This window comes from Protopterus annectens, chromosome 16.part0 (genome assembly GCF_019279795.1).
Source record: "Protopterus annectens isolate FY-2018-M chromosome 16.part0, PAN1.0, whole genome shotgun sequence".
Lineage (NCBI taxonomy): Eukaryota > Metazoa > Chordata > Ceratodontiformes > Protopteridae > Protopterus > Protopterus annectens.
The window spans coordinates 588796160-588820239 of NC_056750.1; the positions used below are offsets into that span (position 1 = coordinate 588796160).

General features: G+C 36.7%; 1 protein-coding gene across 5 annotated transcripts in view; it reads right to left on the minus strand.

Moving 5' to 3' along the window:
* EGFL7 (EGF like domain multiple 7) overlaps window positions 1-24080 on the minus strand; it is a 126930-nt gene that overhangs the window by 97426 nt on the left and 5424 nt on the right. For all 5 annotated transcript variants that reach the window (XM_044058510.1, XM_044058517.1, XM_044058509.1 and 2 more), the window contains exon 2: window positions 19384-19493. The gene's annotated coding sequence lies outside the window, so the exon portion shown is untranslated. The remainder of the gene's footprint in view (window positions 1-19383; window positions 19494-24080) is intronic.

Sequence of the window (24080 nt, forward strand, 5' to 3'; positions counted from 1 at the left end):
CAAGCGCTAATTGACCCTAGCACTAGACCCCCCCTATACTGTCCAGGAGGACAAGGCTCTGTATTCGCCCCCATCAGCCAATCAGAAAAACAGTTTACTCTACCTATTCAGGCATGTCCAAAGGGCAGTTTCCGGTGTACTCTCTAGTCCAACTGGTGAATCTGGGCATTTTGAGACAATGTTACAACTGCCTCATGTACACAGACAACCCTCTCCTCCTACCACCAAATACTAATATATGCGAAAGATGCAATTATACAGCCAAACTGGAGGCAAAGCTCTCTCAACCCAAGACTGGAACTGACAGCCAAGAGAAGAAGGGTAATACTTGCAACACACCACCAGTATCACATAGACCTAATAAACCAAAACTGGCAAATAACACACATGAATACATGAAAACATACTCGGAGGCTCTAAATAAAAATCTGCAAAAGCAACAGAGACCTCCAAAGCAGACCTCCAAGCAACCTCCACACCCCATCACCAACCATGAAACACATACTTCACATAATCAGTTTGCCACGCAATCACAGTCCTTAAGGCAAAATAACATACCCAACACACTAGTAATAGGTGACTCTATAGTCAGGCACACTGATGTCCCACAACTAGGCTGGACAAGGAGAAGATTACAGTTAGCTGCCTGTCAGGTGCCAGGATCCGCCACATAACACAAGCACTCAGGTCACTCCAGAACAAGTGCAAATACGACTCTCTCATTGTCCATGTTGGTGTGAATGACCTCAGATGTACCTCCCTGGACTACATGAAAAGAGACATGAAAGAGCTCTCTGATTATGTTGCCCAGGTCGGTATGACCCTGACCCTGAGTAGCATCCTGCCCTCACCAAGAATGATGCCACAGTATAAAGAAAAAATGATCAAATTCAACAATTGGCTAAGTTTCTGGTGTCATTCAAAGGGGATCCAGTATCTGTCCACCTGGGATGACATGCTCGACAAGCCATGTTGCTTCGCAAGAGACGGCTTGCACTTGTCACCCTTAGGCTTTCGAATACTGGCCAAGGCTCTTGCTGCCCCCATAATGCCTTTTTAGGCAAGGCTCATAAGACAAACCTACCACCATAAATAGCACAAGTAACCAAAAACTGAGGGTAATGCTACTCAACGCCAGAAGTCTAAACCTCAAAATGCACGCACTCGAGGCACTCCTCAGTATGGAGAACATCTACATCTGTGCAGTAACAGAAACCTGGTTTAAGGCTCCTGAGAGCACCCCAGCACTACTAGGCTATAACTCATACCATACCTTTTGGCCACAGAACCAGGACCGAAACACAAAAGGCAGGGGTGTATCCATATTCATCAAGGATACCCACACCTCCAGGTTAGTGGCGCTGCACAATGCATCAGAGATCATCCATGTGCAACTAACAACAGGCGAAACTGCAATCCAAATTGTAGCTTGCTACAGATCACCCACCATGATCCAGGACCTCCATTCCGCATTTCTGGAGACACTGGGAAATATGAAGATCCTACCAAACACCCTAATACTGGGTGATTTCAATTACCCAAACATAAACTGGGAGAACTACTCAAGTACTAACTCCCTTGCCCAATGCTTCCTAGAATTTATAAACTTGAATGCCCTGGATCAACTGGTCAACACCCCCACCAGAGGGAACAACATATTGGACCTGGTTATCACCAACATGGGTGACTGGTATTCCAGACCGGAGGTCAACCCCTCGCTGGTTAGATCAGACCATAGACTAATCACTCTGGATATCCACATTCTGCCCCTACACCCAATCAAGGAAACCAGCGTGAAAAACTTTTCAAAAGCAAACTTCACGTTACTTAAGACCGAGGTGGAAAGGTTTACAGCCCCCATGCTAAAGGACAATGCTGTCCAAGCTGCTGAAACCTTTACAAAGGTAATCTGTGAGCATCTGCAGGAATGAATGGATCGTGCTATCCCAAGTAAAACCAAGACTCACTCCTCCAAGAAAAGGAAACCAGTCCGGTGGACCCCTGCCATAAACAAGCTATACAACAGAAGGAGGAAACTAGTACAGAAAAGAGTAAAATCCCAAGAAGGAAAGACATCCCTGATCAGTATCAGCAAGAAACTATGATCCCTCATTAAATCATCCAAGGCTAGTTAAAAAAAAAAAAATTGGCAATGACTCCAAAGATAACCACAAAGCGTTCTTTAGCTATGTTAAGAACCTAAGTGGAAACTCTCAGATCTGCTCTGAGTTAGTGCAGAGTGGCACAAAATACACCGAACTGACTGATATTGCCAACATTCTGGCAGACAGGTTTAGTGCAAACTTCACCCCCTAAAGGGCCCATAAACATACCAGAAGAATGTAGGGCCCCGTCAGTCACTGATGCACAGGTTAAAACAGTCCTGTCCAAAGCCAAAAACACAGCTTCAATGGGACTGGACAGTGTCCCAGGCTGTGTCTTACAAGAGCTCCAAAATTAACTAACCCCTCACCTAAACACACTGTTCAAACTCAGCCTCTTTACAGGCTACATACTCGCAGAGTGGTGCACAGCAACAGTTATCCTGCTCCACAAAGGTGGAGCCACAACGGACCCTGGGAACTATCGCCCTATAAGCCTGACTGTCCTGGTCTGCAAGGCTGTGGAGCGCATCATCATGGAACTCATTAACCCCCAAATCTTGGACCCTACCCAGTTTGGCTTTAAGGGCAGATCATGCCTCTTAAACCTGGTGGACTTCTTTGAGACGGTTACCAAGGCATTAGACGTGGGAAAGGAGGTCCACACAGCCTACCTAGACCTTGCAAAGGCTTTTGACACCATTCCCCATTCTAGTATTATAGACAAGCTCACCAGCTTGAACGTAAACCCCTATGTCACGAGATGGGTTGCCAACTGGCTCATGGATAGAACCTACATGGTGAGAGTTGCAGGCTCTATGTCCAACTGTAAACCGGTTACAAGTGGCGTCCCCCAGGGCTCAGTCTTAGGACCCCTCCTGTTCGGTATGTACTTCCCAGAGGTACAGGCATGCATAGGAGGACTATGGCTGACCAAGTTCACAGATGACTGCAAACTAGGGGCCAGAATTGATTCTCTGGCTGATACAGACACCCTCCAGAAGGGTCTCACTGAGACGGATAGCTGGTGTCAAAATCATGGCCTCAAACTAAATGCCAAAAAGTGCATAGTCATCCCCTTTGGAAAAAATAAAGTATCTGCAAACTACCACATAGGTGGTAGTCCCCAAAATACAGAAAATGTAATAAGGGATCTGGGGACCCAAGTAGATAGTAATCTCTCCTTTGATAATCATATTGCCAAGGTGGTTAGAAAATCCTTCTATATGGCCCACCTAATCACAAAAGGGTTCGCATCGAGAAAAAAAGAGGTTATTGTGCCTCTCTACTCATTACTCATTAGACACATCGTAGAATACATCGCTCCATTTGGGATGTACCTTACAAGACACCTGCAACAGCTGGAAAGACCACAAAAGTACCTCACCAAGAGGATTAGTGGCTTCAAACAGATGCCCTATGCAGCCCGACTCAAGAAACTCCAGCTGTACTCAGTTGCATACCGCTTACTCAGAGATGATCTCTGCCTGACATACAAGGCCATGTCCAACCCAGAACTGATGGACATGCTCCACCTAAAAAAAAAAAAAAAAAAAAAAAAAAAAAAAAAAAATCCCGGAGAGCCACATGCTCTAGAGATATAAACCTCACCACAATGATAAATAGGACATGCTGGAGGGATAGATTCCTGTCCCAGAGACTCCCCATGCTTTGGAACAGGATTCCAATATACATCAGGCAGAGCCCCTCACTAACACTCTTCAAGAGAAACCTTGACGGGTGGATGGGAAACAGAAAATTTACCCCAGGGATCACTGCAGTGGCTCTGCTGGACAGTGGTGCAGGGAACTAATGGCTCTGCTGGACAGAGGCACAGGGAACTAATCTAAGGGGTGGCGAAAGCCAACACATTCTGGCTAGGCTTATAAATGCCCTTGGGCAGATAGCCTAGTACTTACCTATGAACCTATTATCAGGTTTGTTGGCAACTTTTGGAGCAAAAGTAGAAACAGACCTCATATATACTCAAGCCTTGAAGCTCAGAAATCCTTCTAGCCAAGGTAAGAGCAACTAGGAAGAGTTTTCCATGAAAGATATTTCAAGTTAGCAGAGGAAGCGGGCTCAAAAGGAGACACAATTAGTTTTTCAGGGACAATGTACAGGTCCCAAGAAGGAGCTGTAGGCTTGAATGTGTGAGAGAATGAAGGTACGTCATGGAAAGGTTTTGTAAACTTTTAGCAAAGGTAATGAAATGGAGTCAGCACTTTGGCAGAAATTACTAGCTGCCAGGTGGTCTGTGATGGATCTTAACTGAAAATAATTAAGCCCAGATTCAAAAATCTGTAACAAATACTTCAAGACTATAGGGACAGGAGCTATAAATGCAGGCTTGATGGCTTCATAGAGGGCTTCTGAGAAATGAGGCTGAAGCAGGGGGAAATACACTTGTTAGGACCAAAAGGGAGCAAATATGCTCATGTTGGCTTTGCAAGACTTAGTCTTTTCTAGAAACTTTGGAACAAGTCGAATTAAGAGAAATACCTAAAAGAGTCCTGAAGGCTACTTATGGACAAATAGCATCCTGTAGAGGAATAAAGGAAGAGAATCTGCTGCTTTTGCAGATTGTTGGGGACTTAAATGAGTCACAGCAAAGGAAGAAGGCTACTGACTAACAGACAACTCATGTGGCATCAGCAAAGAGTTATTAACTGGTCTACTAGGGAGATGCCTTGTGCCAGGATATGACAAGCAAAGGAAAGACTAAAGACCACTCCAGTACTGTCATGGCCTCCCAATACAGGAGCAAGGAATGAGTCCCCACCTTTGCTTGATTATATGCCAAACCACTGCCACATTTTTGGAGTATATAGCAATCACAATGGAAGGAAGGGTATCCTGAAATGCCTGCAAAGAAAGAAGGATGACCCTCATTTCCAGAATGTTAAGGTGCAGACCGGCCTAGTCGGTCCGCCATGTATGTGCCACAGACTGCCAGCTCCAAATAATGCCCCACTCCCACCCTACAGCAAAGATATCTATGATCACATTAATCAGGAGAATGAGACAAAGAATTATAATACCATCTCACATCATAACCTTTATTATGTGTTCCTGACATGGATTCCAAGATTCATCTTTTTTCCATGTCTGAGTGGAACACACACAATAAATATCCTGTTCTGATAATAATCCTCTATATTACACATTTCTCTGACCTCAGTTTCTCGAATACATTACTCAACTACATTAAGATACTAGTTATGATCGGTGACCCTATTATCATTTCCTGTGTAGTGCATGGAGTGTCAAAATTACATTCCAAAAATTTGAAAAAAGATACTTGTTACTTGCTACTGTAGCATGAGACCAGATCATAATACTTCCAGAGGTGTACATCCCCTAAGCACGGTTATGGTCGGGTCTCAGGCAAAGGACTTTGATTTATTCTCAAGAGTGCCTGCATTTTTTTTTTGTATAACAACTTGGTTATGATCAGAGACCTGGTCATAATCCTCTGTCTTGTTTACTGATTCTGGAGTGAAACAAGACATAGAGGATTATGACCAGGTCTCTGATCATAACTAAGTTGTTATACCTTTGAGAAATGGATGCCAAAAAATTCACCTCAGCAGCAGAGGGAGCAAAAGTTAAGAGGTGGCTTTTGATATCACATTTGATAACATACAGATACTTTGTTTTTTTCTAATCACAACCATCTTAATTCTTTGTAGGACATGGGTTTTAACTGCAACATGTGCTGCCAGTTAAAGGGAGAGCAATTTTTAGTCAACCACCAGGAAACTATGAAAAGCATCACACACAGACTTCAGAAGATGGTTTGACAACATTTTTCGGCATGAGAAATGATCGGAAAACATCAGCTCTTTCTCTAAACAATCTGGTTGCGATAATATGCAAGTACCAACATACTTAGTGCTGCCTAACAGACCGAGACCAAAAAGTGTGGCAGCCTGAAAGTATTACAGCTTTTAAAGCTGCTTCCACTTCCCATTACTGTTCAGTGGTGACTGCAGTTTGTCTTAACACTGTACTAATGCAGAGTGTTTCCAAGTCTGCGACCAAAGGGAATGAGATTTCCCAGTTTAGGATGGCACAAACCTGACCTTCATTACAAACAAATAAAGGAAAAAGGAAAACTAACAAAAAATGCCCAATATCATGCACTTCAAAGCCAGATTACAAGTTCAACCAAACTGAACTGAAAAAAAAAAATAGCTGTACATATTCTGATGTTTAGTAAAAAAAACATACCTCTCAATTGTCCTTGACTTTCAGGGATGTCCATAATTTTGCCTTAAATTGGTTGCTCTATATCTCTCTCACATTTCTTGATGTTGTGAAGTACAAGAATTGCAGTCAATAAACAATGACAACCTTGCAAACAGGAACTTTTTTTTGTTCAGAAAATGCAGTAACTGAAATACTCATTGTATCAACTTTAACAAACGTATTGATAGAAATATTTTAAGAGTCTTTTAATATGGGGCTTTTATCCCTTGTTCTTTTTAGCTTTCTCTTTTTCTCAGTTGCAGAACCTGGAATACTTTGTGTTTCTATGTTTTAAGAAAACATTGAAAACTAAAACAGTAGTGAATGCCCTAGTATCCACCGAAACCCAACTCTTCAAAGCACAACAGAGTGACAGTAGCTGCATGAATCTAGTTGCTCCAGTACATAAAACGCCTAAATGCACGTACTCAAATTCTACCTAATTTGTGCAATTATAAACTGTAGTAAATCATACAAAGTGTTTTTTTTTCAGGGGAAAGCTACCTCTTGCTTTTTGCAGTGGGGGTGTCATACCTGCGCCCTTTTTCCATCATTATTCTCAGTCTGAGATTGCTGCAAGACACAGAGTGATAACATAAAAAATGTAGTCTTTGCTCTTTCTTTGAGGTGCTGTTAACTTGGGGTGCACATTTCTGTATTACATTTATGCAAACATACATCACTAAAGTGAGTAGAAAAACAAAAAGTACTGGCATTCAATGCCCTAGCCAATCAAAGTAACAAAAGATGACAATATTAGAAATTCAGTTGTAAATAGAGAAGCATTAGTGTGATCTAGCCATAATTATGTCAATTTAATGAAACTGTTATGACAAAGGAATTAAGTGCAATTTCCACAAAAATCAGTAGATTAAACCATGGCCCAAAAATATTTGGTCACTTAATATCCATTTTATGACATTTTTGTACAAAAATCTTGTATATATTGCTTGAGGATGGGGAACAATATAAACTTGGTTAATAAGAAACTTTTGCTGGTTCCAATACAAGCATGAGGAACGAGGAATATTAATTTGGTGGACAAAAGAACACTATAATGCCCAAACTTTAAATATAGTGTTGATGAGGGAATGTTCGCAATAACAGAGAATACCAAAACACTTTAGCAAACATGTATTGGATGCTGGTTTTGTGAGCCAAATGTGCCAAAATATAATGAAGTTATCTTGGATAATATGGTTTAATACATGGCAATTTAACTGTGTCTTAGATAAATCTGATAAAAATGCCATTAAGATACATAGAATATCAACTTCAAAAACAAAAATCCATCCACAGTTTCATTAAACAACTGGATGGATTTACTTAACTTAAAAATTTCTAAATGAGGTAAAAGATTTATTAATATACATGCACTATTCCTACACATTTGGCACTGAAACCAAAACTGATAGGGTATTCATCTCAAACAACTTAATTCTGAAATTTGATACTTTTACAGTTCTGATGGTTAATCCTGTAAAAATGATATCATGTCCACTATTGGACCAAAACACACACTCAGTTAAATTAATCCTAAACAAGAAAAGTACAATTTGTAATAAGATTTCAATGTATGTAACTAAATTAAAATAATTTAAGAAATTATTTTGGTAGGAAAAAAAATTTACCTTATTGACAATTGAGGTGTAAATAAGACAGTACTATGGGACTCTGCAAAATCGTATTTGTATGGTAAATTGTTAACCTGGTATAAAGCTAAAGAATGGGGTAAAGAGTTATTAGATGCTGTATAAAAAAATCAAAAATTAGAATGTACAAATGGGAAAAATTATATAGTGAACTACTAAATATAACATATCAACGATATTAAACTAGATTGAAATAGTAATAATTAGACATTTATTTATTTATTTGCATTTGTTTACCGGGAGGTCTAGTGGGCCAGGGTGAGACCATTTTCAGAAGAGGCCCAGGGAGAAAAGCTCCAAAAACAAACAATATGATAAAGCTACAGAATCAAAATACAGAAATCAAATAGGTGATGCAATAAAATAGATAATACTAGTTATACAGATGTTAGATTTTAAGTATGCAAGCAAAACAAGAATACAATTGATGACTTGGGATAATAGCGAATGTGTGAACAATACAGGATTGCAGTTTTGCAGTAGAGAGGGAAAGATGGAGGGCAGCAGATTGATTCTGAGAGTGAGGTATAGCCTTAGAGCTATTGCTATATAGTAGGCATCAAGACTGAATAGAAGGTATGGTAGGTAACTGATAAAGTAGATTATGTGTGGCTGGGTGGCACATGATGGACTTAGTAAGTTGGAAGCACTGAATGTATATGTGAGGAGTCTGAGCCATAAGTGAGATGGGGAGAAAAAGTAGGAAGGCTAGGAATATTGTTTTTTTTTTTTTTTATAGTCAGTGCTGGTACATGTACATAGCCAATGGGAGAACAGGTGTTGTTTCAGCAAAGTCTTAAAGCATTCAGGGTTACTAGTAGACCTAATTGAAGGAGGGAGAGCATTCCATAGTTTTGCTATAGCATACGGGCAACACATTTGACCGGCGGAAAGGTTAGGATTTGCTACATTAAGGTGGATCTGACTGACTGATCGCAGAAGTCTATTTAGGTGATACATGGTGAACAGAGAGTTAAGAGCAGGACAACTAGAAAGCTTATAGATTAACTTATGAGCTGTGGTTAGTTGTCAGTATGTTAGATGTTGGGGACGTTCTAGCCAGCTTAGACATTGAAGTAATACGCAGTGGTGGTAGGAGTGTTTGGTGCTGGTTACAAATTTTGCAATTTTATTGTAGCATGAGTACAGTTTGGATTTAAGAGGGGATTATATATTAGTAAGGAGAGGTGCACCATAGAGCAAGGATGGAAGTAGAAAGGAAGAGGCAGGGGTTAGACTTGCTGCATAGGTCAAGAAGTGTTTGTGCCTGTACAGGATGTCTAGGTTTGTTTGATGTTTGTGTTAATATGCTGGTTGAAAGTTAGGTGTTCGTGTGTGATGACCCCCTAGAAGTTTGGCACATGGGACTATTTCAAGGCAAGTGAGTTGAGAGTAAATTCATTTTTGGTTAGGGGTATTTTTTTTGGGGGGGGGGGTAAATAACATGAGTTTGGTTTTATTAGCATTTAAGGCTAAATGGTTATTATACAGCCAGGTTTCAGTGGAAGTGAAGGCATTTTGGGTGAGTGTAAGTAGATCTGAAGTGACATATATTATACAACATTAGAGCAAAGGGATTATATGAACTATCTAACAGAAATGCATGTCTTAACAAATCTAATCATAATAATGTTATTAAATGTTCAGATAAAAAGAGGAAAGTATTTGATATACAAGACATCCTCATATGAAAAGCTTAGTAATAGAAATAGTTCATTAGCAGCTGAGAAAGAGCATTTATTAAAAACACAACTTAATAATAACACAACAGACTTTCAGAATAAGGTATATTTTTATTTTCAAAATGTATTGATAATCAAGAAGTGATGGACTAAATAAAGAAGTTTAAAAGATCATAAATAGCCTGACATTGATTATCTAATGCCATAAATCTGCAAATTATTTCCACTTTCACCTAAACTGATTCATTTACTAACTAAAACATGTAACAATGTTCAGGCTAACAATACAATATCTATTTCTTGGAGATATTCATTGATGAATCCATTATTAAAACAAGATAAGAACTCAAGTGACTGGTCATCATATATATTAATTATATTGTTAAATGTGGATTATAAATTTATTGGTATCAATATTTGTAAACATACTGAATGAGAATTGACATGAGTTAATGGATGATGACCAAACTGGCTTTATAATCAATAGCCAAACGCAAAATAATTGTAAAAGAATAGTAATGTTAATTAAGCATTCAAAATATTAATGAAGGATTAGTGTTCATCAGTCTTGATATAAAAAATGCATTTGATACCTTAAACTGAAATTCTTTCACTTCCAGATAAATTTGGTTTTCCTAATTCATTTATTAATTTTCGAGAACTGTTGTATGCTCATATTAATATTGGATCATTCTTATCAAATGCAGTAAATATAAGGCAGGGCACCAAACAAATATGCCAATTTTCACCTATGTTGTTAGCTCTAGTCATGGAATCTTTAGCCAATGCAGTAAGGGAAAATTTGCATGTAAAATGTTTCGGTATAGTAATAATAGTTATAAATCCAACATTTTGCTGTCAACAGATGACATTCACCTGTTACAAATACAGGAACTTCCTTCAGTTATGTCCAAACTATACTTACAAAAATGTGAAAGTATATCTGAATTAAAATGCAATAATGGTAAAACTAAACATTTGATCATAACCCCCAAACAAGACTATACTTTGACTGTAAAATATATAATACAAAGGATGAAAACAGAATGTATATAAATTATTCTTAAGGATACAGAACAAATTATTTAAGAGAATTCAGAAAATGTTATGAAGTGGAGCGAAGGATGCTTCACCTTTTAAGTATAGGTTACTCCTTAATAAAACAATTCTTCGTGCGATCTTATATTTTATACAAACCACAGCTTTGTCCTCTTCCCAATCTCAGATAAAGAAAATAGAAACAATGCTTTTGGCATTCATATGACATCTTAACAAACCATGGATAGCCTATTAAAAACATACTTGAACATGTGATAAAAGAAGCTTAGGTTTTCCAGATATGGAAGCCTATATAGTTGCTTCTAACAATTGTTAATTGAATTACTAACAATTATAAGTCAAAGTAAAAATCACTACATTGAAATTGCTGTAATGAGAACAAAAATAAATCTCAAAAATATATAAAAAAAAACCCTGAACTGATAAGTGTAGGTTAATAATATGAAAATAACTGACTTTTTCACTATTAGACCACAGAATTGTACAGTTCAGGAAGATTGCCCTTTCCTCTCTGTTGGTATATATAATTAGCAGGGGTGTGGGAAACTGTGCAGGGAAGCTTGTCCCTGCAAAAAAAAAAGAAAAGATTTTCTTATTATTTGTGGATTGGTGATTTTCATGGTTGACCATTAGTTAGCTGTCACTTGTGGATTGATGGTTAGTCTTTTCAAGGAAAGGTTATGAGTGCGCGCGCATACACACAGATGCACACACATATATACATACATATATATGGGTCTACTTGAATAGACCGAAAATCCATTTAATCGAATCTTACTTAACCAAGATGGCAACACCAAAACCTTACTTTAAAAAACGTTCACATCACCACAATTTTAATCTGGGAAAGGAAGCAGTCGACCAACATTAAAAAAAAACACACCGACGCATGTTAAATGGGATGCTTCGTCCCCCACACCCCCAGTGTGCGAGGCTGCACCCCACACGCACATACACTCAACTAAATATATCAACTCTGAGATCACACTATAATGGGAAAAGGGCCATATTGGCCAACTGCCACCTTTCTCGGATTAAAATTCTGGTGATGTGAACGTTCGTTAAAGTAAGGTTTTGGTGTTGTCGTCTCTGTTAAGTAAAATTCAATTAAATAGATTTTCTGTTTACTCAATTAGACCCATATATATATATATATATATATATATATATATATATATATATATATAATATGTGTGTGTATCTAGTGAGAGGGGAAGAGAGAGAGAGAGATACTTTATTCACATCCTGATATATGGATAGTATATTGAAGACTTAATACACAAACGTAACTCAAAAATCTCTTCTTACCATACATCAATTTTGCATCACTACAATACCAGTAGGAAGTACTGCTGAAAGTAAAATGACAGATTGAAAGAGAAAATACTAAAATAAATACAAGTGAGGACAAAACAGAATTTATCCAACACAAAATGGCTAAGCATGACAACATTAACAGTGTGCACTACCTCTCAGACTCAAAGCTTTAATGATAAACATCTAAAATGCTTAAATTCTGGATTATACAAACATTATAATATACCTATGATAAGTAAAGGGATCATTAAACTTTGAACATGTATAAGAATAACAAAATACAAAAAATGATACATATTGGTCATACATTTAAATATGAAGAAGAGTATTCCTCCTAAGATAATATGCGTATTTTAAAGTCTGTTAAGTACACAGCATCTTCTATATTTTGGAATATAATTAGTTGGAAATTTATACAAAGAGCATTTTATACATCAGATAAAATGGCTAAAATGGGTACACTAAGCAATGATTATTCTTGTTTAAGATGTAATTAGGCTTTGAAGGCTAATTGGTGCTATGTTTTTATGGAATGACCACTAGTAAAGGATTATTGGGGAGAATGTCAATCTTTTGCCAAGCCTTACAGATAGATTTATTCTTTCTAAATGTTTTATACAACACCCTGTTTGCCACACACATTAATCTACTCAGTATCTTCCTTTTTGATGTATATTGAGTAGTGCAAGAAATCTAACAACAGATGTGGATGAAAGATTGTAATCCAAAGCTTATTGATTTCCTTTCCTCAACTGGTAATGTCTATGCCAAAGAAGTGGACATAGTACAATCTAAAAATAGCAGTCAGAATACAAACTTTAAATGTATTTAAGTTATCTTCTCCTGGATACAATTTTCAGTGATGCCTTAAATGATTTATAGGTAACATAATAATGATCGTGATATTGCAAAAAATGCAAACTAAGAAAACAGAGAAACATCATTGTTTAAAATGGTTATATTGGGAACATTTTGTAAATCATTAGACTTTTTCAGAATCTTTATAGGACAAAAATGTATTTGAATTACTAGCTGGTTTGTCTGTTCTAGCTCTAAACTTGTAAATTTGACTTTTTATGTATAATATGCACTTTTTAACTAATTTTGAAATTTGTATTGTAATTTCTCCAGTAATAAAAGTAAAACCTGTTTATATGCTTTTCTTTGAAGCTATTATATTATTTTTAGCCAATTATAATATACAGTAGGACAGTGTGGTTACAAATAAAGTAGTATGGCACATTCATTTTGGCTTAAGAATCAAATTTGGTCAGATTTTGTGTTGTGTGAAAGTGGTCACTGCATGGCTGAAGGTACAGATACCTTGGAGTTGATTATATTAAGTGTGGGAATACATGGATGAAGCACTATACATAGGAGTGCAAAATTTTTGTTCCCCACCCCTACAAAACAAAGTTTGACACCACTGCGCAAATGCCATTTTGGAATATGTTTTATATAAAATCAATGGCATCACTTGCACTGGTGATTTAGTCAAATGGATGCATCGTTAACAGAATATTACTTGCCTGACAAGGAATGCTGGGGCCAGGAAACATAATCTGTGACAAATTAAGTCTTGTATACATGTGCAACACTCTAATGGAGACTTTCTGTTTTGTTTCATGATACAGAATATTAATGTTTCTCAAGCCTGAATCTAACCCCGTGCATATCCAATGCCCTGTTTCATTCGACACCTGCCGGTAGTGACTGTGAAAACAAGATGAACTGTAGACTGTTGGGGATGTTAAATACATGTACTTCTTCTAGCATCAAACAAACGAAAATTAAGCTTCAAGAGGCAATGTAAAACTAAACATATATAAAATCACTAACATTTTGGAAAGGAAAAAATAGCATTTTATGTTATCATACCTGTCAGTTAATTATATAATGCATGTTGCTAAGAATACATTATCAGAATACATCTGTGATCAGTTATGAGTACATTAGTAAGATGTAGTTAGTAAACTACCAGTGAAGTGTAATTACAGTTTAGGTTATTCCTTAAACAATGCAAACTTTACATTTACAGAAGATAATTTGTACTGTAATTACTTAGAAATATACTGTGAGAGGGAGAAAAAGATGTTTACATTTATTTAAAGTTAAGCAGAAGGTTATAAGGATTCAGTGCAGTTTTGTTGGTTGCTTTTAATACCCTGACATCATGCCAACACTAACATAAAGCTATCATCCAATATTTCTTTACTTCTGTCCTTCAATCTTTTATTTATTCTTGTTTAATGAAAACAAAAATGGCAGCTTTCATGCCCTGGAAATATGCACAATACAGTTGTTCATGGACAGGTCCAAGAATATTTTTTGACAAAATGCATCAAAATATTCTGCCCAAAATTCCCTTAACCAAGAAACAGAACAATTAAAACCTTCAAGGATAAGCAATATAAGGAAACGAGTGTGTGAGAGAAGGGGCAGGGGTGTATGCAATATGCTAGTTCCACCCCATGAGCAAGTGACATAGAGTAATAATTTGCCTTCTGCTGGCATACTGTAAATACATATGTATGTAGGAACAAATATGTGTAAGTATGTTTCCATATATGTATGTATGTATTTAGGTATGTGCCAAAAATAAAACTTCCCACTAGTGTAACAATGATATCTAGCAGTAGAATGTGCCACCAGAAACACCTATGTGATCGAATGTGTCTTCATAACTCTCGCTAATTAAATATTCCATCTCCAAGGCCATAACTTCAGAAATGCTGGTAGCAACTGTCATTTGTAATACAAATAGTGTGATGCCCTTTCTCCTGATGTAGCTGAATGTTACCCACACCCTAAACTAGAAGGTACTAATGGTGTGCTATCTCGTAGTCTGATCAAGTTTTACCAACCTGCACTTCAACCCAGAAAGTGCAGCCAGGGAAATATCTCCTATCGTAGCCCATCTGTACTGTACTGTGCCCACATTCTAACACAAAAATTACTGGTAGTGTACACCCAATGTCCTCATCTAGGTGTACCTTCCCCGTGCCCCAACCCAGCAAATACTGATAGTGTGACACTCCTTGTCCCACTCCAGAATTACCTTATCAACACCCACTCCCAAAATACTTAGTGTGATACTGTATATCCTTATCGAGCAGTATTTTACCCACATTGCAGAACAGAAAGTACTGGTATAGTAACACCTCCTGTCCTGATCAAGTAGCATCTTACCCTCACTCATCCAGAAAGTACTGATAATGTAATACTTCATGTAATGATCCATTTGTACCTCACTCACATCACAGTCTAAACAAGGAAAATCAGTAACTGACAAACCTTTCACACTCCTCCACAGCCAATCTCTAATTAAAATCTGAACTGCTGATTTGTGTTCAGTATCAGGTTTTTACTCCTTAGGTTCATCAGGACATTAATCCACGAAAAATGATAGTGGCTTTACAATAGCTTGCATAACTGTTTGAACTTGTTCAAACCTAGCATTTGAAAAGCTGTGAGCTGCAAACTATGCATCGGGCAACTGATTCCCAAGTCATGCTCTGAATAATCAGGAGTTTTTGATTGCTAATGTTCTCCATTATTTTTATTATATGAATTAACTGATTTTTGTATGGAAGGGAGGGGGGCACCCATGAGCTGGAAAACTTTTCTGGATAAACTTAAGGACAACAGTTTTGGCTTCACATTTGATTATTAGAAGGAATATGCAAAGGCTGACTAACTGGATATTTGGACATTAACATTATGGTAATAGGTGGGCAATGTATCTTATCCAAACTATTTAGAAAACTAGTTTGGTTAAAATGAAAACTAACTGCTGCCATGTTCACAGTAGTCACACCTTTTAAGATCATTGTCCTGTTTTCCAAGGGCTAAATGCTTGCATTGTGTTATGAGGACTACCTAGAGGAAGGTGAGAAGATTGTCGGTATATTTTTCCAAAGAGATTACTATTTGAATGACATTATGAAGTATTTTTGAAGGGCTAGCCATAAATCTAGGCAGGAATTGAGATATTCCATAAACTCTTGGAGTAGAGTGAAAAACAGCTTCATTGATGGTATAAAACTCCCTGTTAGGAATGTAAAAATGCAGATATTTTTTGCTATAGAATATAATGTCTCGTCTAAGGAAATTGTGTCTGTTAATGAAAAAAAAAATCGGGGTGTTATCTGTGACAGACTGGAGAGGGCACCTATGACGGCAAGGGAATAAGTATTAAAAATATACTGGATCAGTTCTTTTCATAGACCTGCTGATGTAAATTTGATGTTAAAAATATGTATTAGGAAACATTCACTTAACGCAGGTTAACAATGCCATCAAAGAATGCTTGAGAAATTAATAAATGTTAAACCAATGACACGTATTGTTTTACACAGTTCCAAGTCTTGCATTCATATCCATGAAACAATGACATATTATTTTGATTGGCTTGATGATACTAACACAACAACTTGTTAAATAATAATACTCTCTTTACCAATTGCTCAGAGCGATATTGGTAGACTATTCTCGTTAATGTAAACCTAAGCCATTGAGTTCAGATGCTTCCTATGCTTTTTTACCATATTATTAACAACATATTTCTACCCAAGTAGGATATCATCCAGTCTTGAACAACTCTCAAACTTTACTTTCTTATTTATTTATCTAGGCTATATCACATCAAGTTTACCATGTGTCTCTTTTGTACCAGTTTAGATTAAATTTGAATATCAGCATGAAGAGAGAGAGTTATATTCCTCCCACATATTGTTATGTATGATTTTTGGGAGGCAAAAAGTTTATGCTGTTAAATAAATTCAAGAACACATTGTCCCATGTTGAATCTACACTCTTCCAGCATTTGAAAATTGTGGCCAGATGGATTGAGATTATCATATGGATCAATATTAATTTAATACTAAAAGAAGATAGTTGCAAATAACCAACCAGATAAATGCTCCATTATACAGATAAAGATATTCACAATAAATATTTTATTGGTTTTAAAGCATCATGGACTGCCTGGTTGCTTCGTTATAGTTGTTACAATTTTGGACATTAATTTAATACCGTCTTGTCTAGTGTCATTATTGGCTGAGATGCATAACAACCAAAATATACATCTTCCCTCAGGGAAAATGATTCTTGTTACCCAGTGAATTTTCTGTAGGATCCCATCCCATAATGGGGTCCCTATCCGTTCATTGAATGGCATTTTCAGTTCATTGAACTTTTCATAGTGAGATTGCGGTACAGTGAGGAGCGGGAAATTTGCCCTTTCCCCACTGTAGTGCGATCTCAGAGTTGGTATCTATAAGTAGTGTGGGTGTGGGGGGCACAGCCTCCCACATGAGGGGAGCCATTTGTTGAATTAACCATTCGATGAGGTGATATAGATCCCCCTAATTGACATTCCCAAACCCAAGTCAAATAATTGGCTTGAACATCCCAACATCTCCAACTTTCTCTCTGCTTATCCTTTAGGCACCCTCTATACCTATCTGATGATGCTATTTTGGTAGTTTTGGAATGGCAATAGGGTACTTATTCCTATGGTGGACCGTGGATGTACAGTTTGTAGTCTGGTGCAGAGACTTTTTGATAAATTAAACAAATGTATTTTCTCTACCAGGCAATTATTTGATTGTAAATCTGCTGAGACTGTTTATGCTTTGCCATTTTTTTGGGTCTATTTTATATTGGAAAGACTAGGAGGAAAATTAAACCGAGACTTCAGAAGCATATCAGGGATTTAAAGGATTACAGACTTAAAAGCTGTGTAGCCATTCATTGTTTGGACAACATGATGACAAACACAACACATTGGCAGCTTTTGTCCTAGAACAAGGCATCACTGAAGGTATTTCCCTGAAAAAATAAGTTGCTTAAAAAGAGAACACTTTGATACTTTCAAAGAAATGTGTTTTCAACTCAGGATGGTAAAGAACTGGGTTTGAAGAAATGAGAACCATTTAAATGGGAAGCAATAAGTTCAAGTAGAAATGTCAGTACTGGACATGTTTGTGCTTGATAAGTGTGCTGCTTAGGTACTGTAATCGGGGATAGTTTGAATCCATTTTCCTTATAGATGTCTTTAAGAAGCATCACCTTTATGGAACTCGAAAATTAGTGGAGAATTGCATGAGTTTTACTATTAGATGAGTAAATTATTAATGCAGGCATCTTGTTTGTTGTCCACAGGCATGCAGTCAGGGTCAGTTGATGACCACAAATCATTTATTTAGTCTAAGCTATGCGTGTGACATCATGAATAAGTTACTATATTTATTTATTTGACATTTGTTGACCGGGTTGGTCTAGCTGGGACGGAGCCTTTTTTTCAGTGGAGACCTGGGGAAAAAAGCTCTACAGTTAATTCATACATTTCAGTTGACTTAGTGCACAGATACTATAAAATCTCAAGTAGATATAAACAAAGTAGGTTAACATGAATGGCATTTAGTGTCTACTTATCAGCACGTATTAGGGTACAGACAGTGCAGAATAAAAGAAAACAATACAGATAAATTTGCAAGGCAAAGTATAGGGGTACAGCGTAGTAAAAAAAGAAAACCATACAGATAAAATTTACAAAGCAAAGTGTAGTGGTTACAGTGTAGTAAAAGGTAAGTGAGTAAGTGTTTATAAGCTTAGACTTTTAACTGTTGTAGAGTTACTAATCAGTATAGATTAAACTGGCTGTGAAAGGGAGAAGAGCAGGTAGCACAAAAAGGTTCGTTTAAGAGTGTAGATCTAGTTTACTTGGGTTATAGTAAGGCATTTGATTCAGTATGCATTTATATATTGATTGAAAATCTCACACCAAGTCTATAAGCCTGTTTTATAGTCAAACTGCTAAGATTTATCAGAAAGTCTGGAGCATTAAAATATAATGTGGAGACTTAAGTTTTTTTCAGGATACTTTACAGAAAACTAAGGATTTCCCTCGGGCTGTAAGCTGAGAACCCAAATTTTTTTTTAATTACTTAGGTCAATGATCCAAAAAGTTAATATTAAGAGTTAATACTAGGCAATCATTCTAAAGACAGTTACACATTAGCCAATTACCAGAGAGTGGCCAAAGGTGAGAACCAAACCCTGTATCTTGTGCTTATGAGGAAAACATCTTAACCATTAAGCCAACCCCTTCTGCCTTGTTCCTTGATGGGTATTTTCATTTTCTGAATGTAATTGTGTGGGTGCATACACATATGCAGATCTGTTAAAGACTTGCAAGCAGTCCATTTCAGATTATTTTAAAACTAGGCTGTTCACTTTTTAAGCAAGTTTTTGTTCAAATAAATGAACATGCCTTGTGGCTATAGAGTATTTCAAAAAACTCAAGGAAGGGCTTACCTCATCGAAGTGTTGATTCGTTGATATCTTAGCTAATTCTCACAAGCCGTTGAGTCTTCATCAGAATTCTCTGCATGCATCTGCAACTTTCCTCATTATGTAAATATCACCTATAAAGAAGACAATGAAAATATTTAATGTTCATATCTATTTTTTTATGCACTGTCTTCTTGTATGGAATATGTGCTTTTATGGGTGGCCTAGATTATGTTTGAAATTAATCCTGTAATCAGTGTCCATCTGGATGAAAAACAAGTAATTAAATGACTGTCTCATTACTTTATTTGCAAGTGCAATAGTGTTACTTTATCATACAAAAAGAACAGTGGATTTGCTGCTTTAGTTCCAGTTTTACATTTCAGGCTCACTTTCAATTATTTTTGGCTATGAAGAGACCGCTAACAAGTTATGTATTTCACTCACATGACCACCCATTTATTTGAGGAAACAATTTTTAAACATCTTTATTTGTTTTGAAGTTATGTCATCTTGGAACAAGTTATTAAGTCAGGAATGACAGAGATGAAGCCCTGTGCATTGGGTTGGTGGGACAAGGGGTGCAGGAATTGTCCCCTACTTTGCCAAGGCAAATTTTCTTAGCTTTTTTAATGGCACCCTTCATTTAAATTGACTCCTGAATATACCACAACTGTCTGTACATTACACTACACCCATAAATGTACTTTTGTCATACGCAATGATTTTAGTCAGAGTTATCAGGCACATTGCCTTCTGTTTCAGGTGATGAATCAGTCCTGTCTCATGGAAAGAAGTAATTGACTCCTTTTACCCTCCTTCCCTCTTTTTACAGGATAACTGTCTTTAATTCATACATCATCTTCCCAACAGTCATATAAGTCTGTTAACAGCTTTATTAGTGGAATCCTGAACAGCTATCTCCTATAACTGGGAATTGTGCAGTTGCATAAAGTATGGATTTCCAATTCAGAAATCTCAGGTTTGGGGTCTTAAATATTCTTGACCATGAGCTGCAGTGGCTCGGGAGTAAGAGTAATGTTGGAGGGTGCAGCAAACAAAACCTCTTGTATTTTATGGGGACCCCCCCCCCCACACACACACACAGAAAGGACACTGGAAAAGTTATTTTTAATACTGTTGTGTGCTTTGACCTTAGAATGTTATGTTTTGGAACGTCTAGCGTCAAAAATATTGTGCCATATCCTACTTAACCTTGGGTTGTGCATGATTACTTCCAATGAGAGGAAGGCTGCAACTCTGTAAATCCTACCTGGTCTACAATCTGTTTTCTCCCACTGCTCACTCATCTCTCCTATCCTTTACTTCCTAGGTTTCTTAAACAGATTTTTTGTTCTTCATAAAGGTGTCTGTAAGCTCCACGCATCTTTCCTGTCCCTGATCCAAGGTTCTTTTTATTTCACACCAAAACTCCTTACTAATCTACTCAACATTTAAGATAGTGATGTAGTATTGTCTTCCAAATGGCTGCCATTTATGGACTAAGTACCTTAACAGTTATGTGTGCTGATTGTCACAGCTTGGGATTTACAAATGAGTAAACACGTATGAATGCGATGAGTTTAAAGTATTTGCCACTGAGTATGGTACACAAGGCATGGAAAGTTTTACAAAGGAGGAAACAAATACAAATCAAAGTAAGGACATGTTCAAGCAAGTTACATTGCAAAATGATATACAATGTAATGAATAAAGTTACAGAATTTGAAGGATATTTATTTACAGGAAGTTCCACTGTTTACAAATGTTTGCAGGAGAAAGAAAGTAGGAAGGTTGGTTATGAAATATGATTAGAGATTAGGAGAAGATAAATGAAGGGGGAGATGATCAGTGTATATTACTGTTTTCCAAAGTGCCTGTTTTTACATATTTAAAATGGAATTTTTGAGCTCTGTTTGGAATGTTTTGAAGGTGCAATTTTCATTAGATAGGTTGATAGGAATTATCAGGTTTGTGGGGTATATACAATGAAACTGCGATCCATGAAATCGAGTTTGTTCAGTGGGGTAAGTAATGCAAGACCAGAATAAGAATACTTCAAAGACTGTAACTGGAGATACAACATGTAAGGCAAATGGCAAAGAAAGGAAAGGAAAGACATTTGAGAAGTTTTTGGTTATGGGCAGATGTAGCCATTTTGCTTTAGCAAGCACACTTCAGTGGTTTTCTCTTTTAGGAGCTAGGATGATGTTGAAAACTGTTTGGAGGGATGAAATGCTCTGTTTAGAGGCTTCTGCTGTGATGTAAAAGCTGTATTCAAGCTTGACAAGCACACTGAATTTTCTTATACAGTTAAACTTTTAAGAAGCTACAAGCGTTTCTAAGTCTGTGTATTTGGTATGAGGTTGATAGGGATTACCAGGTTTGTGGGACATATATAATGAAACTATGATCCGTGAAATCAAGTTTGTTCAGTATCACAGCCCTTTCTCCTCTGTTGTATTATGCACTCTGTCATGTCACAAAGCGGATGGCCTTCCACACCCTTTAAGATACAAACAGATCAATCTTCTGTAGTATTTGTTCAGTCTGTGGGATCATCTGTCATCCCTTTTCATTCTTGTTACTGTCTTCAAGGCTTTACTTTACTCCTTTGTTTATATGTATTTTAGCAAGGCATTTGTCATCTTATAAGTTATGATTTTTTATACCACTGTATGATTTCATTTTCTTTTGCCTTCTGCAGTTTGTACCTATATATATGTATATGTTTGTATGTGTGTGTGTGTGTATATGTGTACATATATATATATATATATATATATATATTTTTTTTTTTTGCTGCCTGTAATTCTTTGATGCACTGATTCTCTTGAATTAGTATATGAATGTGTTGCTATCCACATCCTTGAAATGTCCTCTGCAATATGTCAGCATGTTTTAGTCCAGAATACATACAAACATAAACAAAGATCGTAGCTTAGGAAGCAACCTTAGTGTTGCACTATGACATTTAACAAATGTGGAAGATGATCTTTTTCATGTGTGAGAGAATAGATTTTACTCATGTATTTATTTGTTTCTGTTTGTTTATTTTACTTTTGAATTAAATAGAACAACTTTATTAACAAACTGATGGGGCATTTCTTAAACTCATGGTTCTGATAAGCTGATAACATACTCATATAATAACTTTGATCTTGATATGTGTTGATTTTTTTCTATGAAAATAAGTTGTAAGTCACCAGAAATTCCATTCTTCATCTGTATTTGGAGTAAATACTAAAACATAACTCTACTGAAAAAGGAGCATAAAAAACAATTGGTAGACCTGCAGTGGGCTTACCTTTTGTGATCACCAGTTCCTTTTTTTTGCAAATCATTTGACTCATTAAAATATTAATAATTTTGGTCACTCTTTAACTACTACATTTTCTAGTGAGAAATTATTTTCTGATGTATAACCTAAAACAGGTGAAGAAGACAATTGATAGTTTGTTCCTGAAGTGAGGAAGTCTTGAGATTAACTATTATGAAACATAAAGTGAAATGCCATTGCTTAGAGAAGCAACACATTGCAACCTTGAAAGCTTAATGCTGATTATTACATAGTTTCAAGTTAAGAAACATTTCAGAATTTCATGTGCGGTTTCACTCTTTTTTAATTTCTCCAAGCCTTTTGGGTTTCTAATACCATGACAGGAATGGACTCCATTCCTAAGTCAAAGTACGATTAAAGTTCATGAAATTAGTATTGTGTGGATGAGTGAGTGCAGATATGGAACCTGAGATGGGCTGATGTCCTGGCTGGGACGAGTTTCTTGACCTTGTGTACACTGAGTGCCAGAATATGGATCCTCTCCCTCATTGTCCTGAACTGGATTAAGCAGGAAATAGTAATCCGAATAAGTTAATGTATTAGTGCATATCATACAAGAAACTAATTTGCATAAAAAGAGTACAAAAACTTTTGTATCAAATTCAGCCAGGCAGATATCCGTGCCCACCTGTACAAGTACTACTGATTGCATATGAGAAAAGAAAATTACTCAAGTACTCATATAAATAAAGAAATGTACCAATTAATGAAAAACTTCTAATCACTCTACTTTAATTTATTTATTTGTTAACTTTGTAATTAAAGTGGGCACTACATAACCCTTTTAATCAATTCATACCCCAGGAAATGTTTTGTGTGTGTCTGTGTCCTCTGCCCACCTCCCATCCTTACTCATATGTGTTAATCCTAACCCTGTCCATGCACCTAACTCCCAGATCTGTACTTTACCTTATGAAAAACCCTTTCCTTAACAGTACCACTATTCAGACAAATTGTGTCATTGTTAGGGTTTTTTTTTTTTTTAACTTAACCAATCACTGTCAGTGAAATGATGATCAGTTGTTTGGTCAGTTAAAGTGAGTGTCAACAATGTGCAGAAGTTTATTTAATAAGCACCCATGCTTCTGCCCAGTGAGATTTTTATATCTAGTCATATCTGTCTAGCTATCTAGCTATGACATGCACAAAACGTTCTGCTTTCATTTTCCCTTTCCATTTAACAATCTGCATTCTAAGGTATCACATGCAAATGAAATAAATATTGTTATATAAACATAGATTAGCAATAACACCCAACAGAACCCAAACTAGATTCCACATGTCATCCTTCAGAATTGTGCTGTATTATAGAGGTAGGATACCTGCAATGGGCTAACTGTCCAGCCAAAGCAGTTAATTTCACAGTCACATAAAGAAGTAT